At 35.1% G+C, this 4,385-nt stretch overlaps 1 pseudogene; it reads left to right on the top strand.

The window, feature by feature from the left end:
- Positions 1-2,529: 2,529 nt before the first annotated feature.
- On the top strand, positions 2,530-2,728 carry LOC149215954 (small ribosomal subunit protein eS28 pseudogene; annotated as a pseudogene).
- The last annotated feature ends 1,657 nt before the right edge of the window (positions 2,729-4,385 follow it).

Genomic DNA, 4,385 nt, shown 5'->3' on the forward strand with positions numbered 1-4,385 from the left:
TGATTATCCTTATTTTAATTTTGAGCATGACAAATTCATAGGAGGCCAGGATTTCACCAAAAAGAGGATCTGGAGTCAGATTACAGTGAATCTCCTCTAATGAACCTCGCTAAACTGATCACCCTCTCCATAAAATATGTTCACAAAAAGTTCACAAGGAATCCCAGAAGCAAGTTTCATTTGTTCTAAAGCAACTCAGTTACACCTCAAGAACCTTGTTACTCCCTCATAAATGTGTTCCCGAGAAATGAAGGTAGCATAACTTCATTTGCTATCAATAAATCCCAAACCTAGATGCCAGAGGATTTTCTCTCAAGAATGAAATAATTGGAAAAAAACAAGCAAGTTCCCAGAAGATAACTCTAGTGTCAATCACAATCCTAATAATGCATCATCAGTGAAATCATACCCCACATGTAGGGAGAATACGATGAGCTACCTACGACCACTTGATTTACTTTTATTAGAGTATCTAAGGCCATAATAATAATCTATTTTAATTTCTTTCCAAACCTTTAAAGGAAGGTCACTATCACTGTCATCTTATGAACCACTATAATAACTTTGATGGCATTTTAAATATAGTTACATGGTATTTTGTGTTTGTCTTATTTTGTTGCAGGTGACTCATGAGGAGCACATGGACGCTAATACCACAATGGGAAACACAATCAAAATGAGCAAACTAAGTTTGGACCTCCATTAACATCAATTACCACTAAGAAAGGATTACATTTATCAAATTCACTGTGAATATCTTAACAACAGCATAAAAACATCTCCCTTGGCAACAATTCTAAAAAGTCAATTAGGTCAAGAATTTACACCCAATATAAGGAGACACCCCTATTAATATGGTTATTCAATGCGTTGCTTCCCCCACTATTATCAATTAGATGTTACCCATCCTCATATCTAAATAAAAGAAAAGGGAGAAATAAAATAAATGAAAAGCACCCCAATGGGGGAAGTAACGAGGGATATAAAAACCTTTTATGGGGCTATGAACATCTAGTTGGTAGTAAATGCTTATTATTTCATTGTGGTGATTACATTGTAGACATAGAAACTCATTAATATTGGAAGAATACTTTTAGAAATCCTAGAGTCATATTTAAGGAGTCTATTACCTCGAGATCTATACAAACCCATTGGATCAAAAACCAAACCTAAAGTGAAAGTAACAAAATTTATTTTTTTAAAAGTAAATGACCTTTATGGATAAATTAATATAATAAAGAGGTATTTCTTAATCCTCGATAAAAAGCTTTAAATGTTAAACTAATATATCTAATCTCTTGTGAATTCCTAATAAAATTAACTAAAAGTATATTATTGTACCATAACTATAACCTTATTGTTAAAGCATTTCAAATGTTTTAGACTCATCTATTGTCTTTCCATGAATTCACTAGAAAGAACACTTGGATTTTGCTTTTAAAAACTACTCCTATTTCCATTCCTTTATGCTTAACATGGTCATTTTAAAAGTCTTCTTAATCAAGGTGAAAACCATAATCTCAATCAATTTTCATGTAAATATCTTAGATAGATATGAATTGATTAGAAAACACACTTGAATGGTCTAATGGAAAATGAGTAAGAATGGTAAACAGAGATGCATTATTTTACGCCGGTCTCTTTAGTCAAACACCATTAGTCAAACAAAGTATTACGTTACAAAGCATTGTAGAGTGAGTTGTTGAGATAGACTTTTAAGTGCGGTTCTTACAAAAATGTAAGAGTAAATATGCATGCATTTAGAAAGTCGTTGACATGGATTCAAGTTGGATTGGATTGATGAGACTGCTATCATTTATCATTTATTCGCAAGCAGCCCTTGAGAGTCGAGACCAGTCAAAGTATTTTCTGATTGATTAATGCTTTGTTATGATTGCAGCCACGTTATACCCTGTGCTTTGACACCACGTTATTCCTCCCATGCAAAATCATGGCAGAATCTTAGTTTTGTGATGATCCCAGGAGAGAAAAAAGAGAAATATAAGCATAAAGTAATGTATAAAATTATATATTCTATGAAGAGCATTTGAATGATTTTGTACTGATAAAACAAGGTGGGGGAGATCTTGGTCTCTTTGAAAAGCAGTTCGAAATATTAAGTTACAATGTTGAGAAGAATGCGAGCATCTCTGCTCAATGATTATGGATGTCAGATCAACCTTAGAAAACTTAGCCCACCAGTGGTGACCTTTTTATGGCTTGTATTCCGTAAAGAGACAGACGATTTGAAACGAAAAAGAAAAATATTGACAGGTTGCGTGTAGCAGTCTTAAAAATAAATATAATGTGAAAAAAAGAGTATATGAAGATTCATTGTTTGCAAGAAATGTATTTGGTTGTCTTCATTAGTCCTTTATTTTCTACAGCATGCAAATATAATCAAACTTTTTTTTTCTTCCATTTTTTACTGAAGATTGTTATTGTAGTTTAGTGAACTACCTCTTTCAAGTTATTTTGATTGTCATATAGCATTAATCACTCAGTTTGATACATATCTAAGCAGGAAGTCATGGATACCGGTGTGAAATTGGCAGTTGTGGTGAAAGTAATTGGCCGTACTGGATCAAGAGGTCAAGTTACACAGGTCCGAGTAAAATTTTTGGATGATCAGAATCGACTGATCATGAGGAATGTAAAAGGACCTGTCAGAGAGGGTGATGTCCTTCATTTGCTATAATCTGAAAGGGAAGCAAGGAGATTGCGCTAATTATGTTGTTTAGATTATAACATTGGACTTAAAGTGAGACGGGAATAACTTATATTGTTATGTGTTCTGTTTCTGCATTATTTGGTAGTGTAGTGTTTGCTATTGTTTTCGATGCAAAGGGATCAATGAGTGAGGCTATAAATGATCTGTGATATGTAATCCAGAATTTTACAATTAAAGTATGAAGCCTGTCATACTTGATGGGGAATCGAAACAGTAACTGTTTATTTTTGCATCTGGAATGAAATTCAAATTACTGTACTGAAGATTTTCTGTGAAAAAAAAACAGTGAAAATTAGCAATCCAAATCATATACAAATAAAATTCAAATATGTATCCAAACTCACAGCATGACATTATCTTTTCCATCGTGTCATATTATTCTACGTCTCATTATTGTAATGTATAGAGTGACCTCCAAGTCAATTGCTATGTAGAGAAGTTATTTTGCATCGATCTATAAGAAACAACTGATAAAAGCGTGCATCGAGTTGGAAAACAACTTTTCGTGGGAGGAGCTATGAGACAACATCTCAAATTTCATAATCGAGCTATCATCACCATTTCCATTAACATATTATTGTTTGGGGCGATTTTCATTGATGCTGGGGCGATTCTGAGAATCGCCGGGTGGCAGGGCGATTCTCAGAATCGCCCCACCAATTTTCCTCTGGGTATTATGATAATTCTCACTCTCACACACAAACAATAAAAGTACTCGCTCTCAACACACCCGATACACACATCTCTGGCGATTCGGTGGAGTTCGCACAGATATCGGAGCTTTCAACGTGAGCAATGGTCTTCGAGGAAGTCATGGATAGCAGTGTGAAATTGGTAGTTGTGGTGAAAGTAATTGGCTGTATTGGATCATGTATCCTCCGCCCCGACGATTCTCAGAATCGCCCAAACCAATCTGTTTTACACAAGAAAAAGCTAAAATGTAAAGTCAACGTGTTTTCTGCAAGTTGCTTCTGTAAGGATGAACTGAGAACAATTATTGAGAATTTGCAAAACTTTCTTGCACCTTTAGCCATAAATATGCAATGATAATGAACACCCTTGCACACCACTGCATGCTACATTTTTGTGCATTTACGGCTACCAGATGACCACTGGAGTATAATCATATATCCTCCACCTGGGAGTGAAACAAAAAGCTTGGGAACGATGTTGTGATATCCTTTAGATATGGAAGAGTCATGTTTTTTAACAGAGAAGGATGCCGCAGAATGAGACTCCTCCACTCATCCTTGTCGATCTTCCCATCATGTTTTGTATCCGCCTCCTCGAATGTCTTATCAATGATACTTTCAACTACATCATCTGAAAGGTTCATGCCAGATTCTGCAAGGGTAGCTACGACCATTTGGTGCGATTCTGAGAATTGCCCCACCACCCGGTGATTCTTAGAATCGCCCCAAACAGTGCTTACTGGGCATCCAATCTATTTCCATTCCTTTATGCTTAACATGGTCATTTTAAAAGTCTTCTTAAGCAAGGTGAAAACCATAATCTCAATCAATTTTCATGTAAATATCTTAGATAAAGATGAATTGACTAGAAAACACACTTGAATGTTCTAATGGAAAACGAGTAAGAATGGTCTGTTATTCAGAGATGTATTATGTTATGCCGGTCTCTTTAGTCAAACACC

This window comes from Pinus tabuliformis, chromosome 1_1 (genome assembly GCF_031772625.1).
Source record: "Pinus tabuliformis cultivar Carrire ecotype Pingquan chromosome 1_1, CPIR1, whole genome shotgun sequence".
NCBI classification, from domain to species: domain Eukaryota; kingdom Viridiplantae; phylum Streptophyta; class Pinopsida; order Pinales; family Pinaceae; genus Pinus; species Pinus tabuliformis.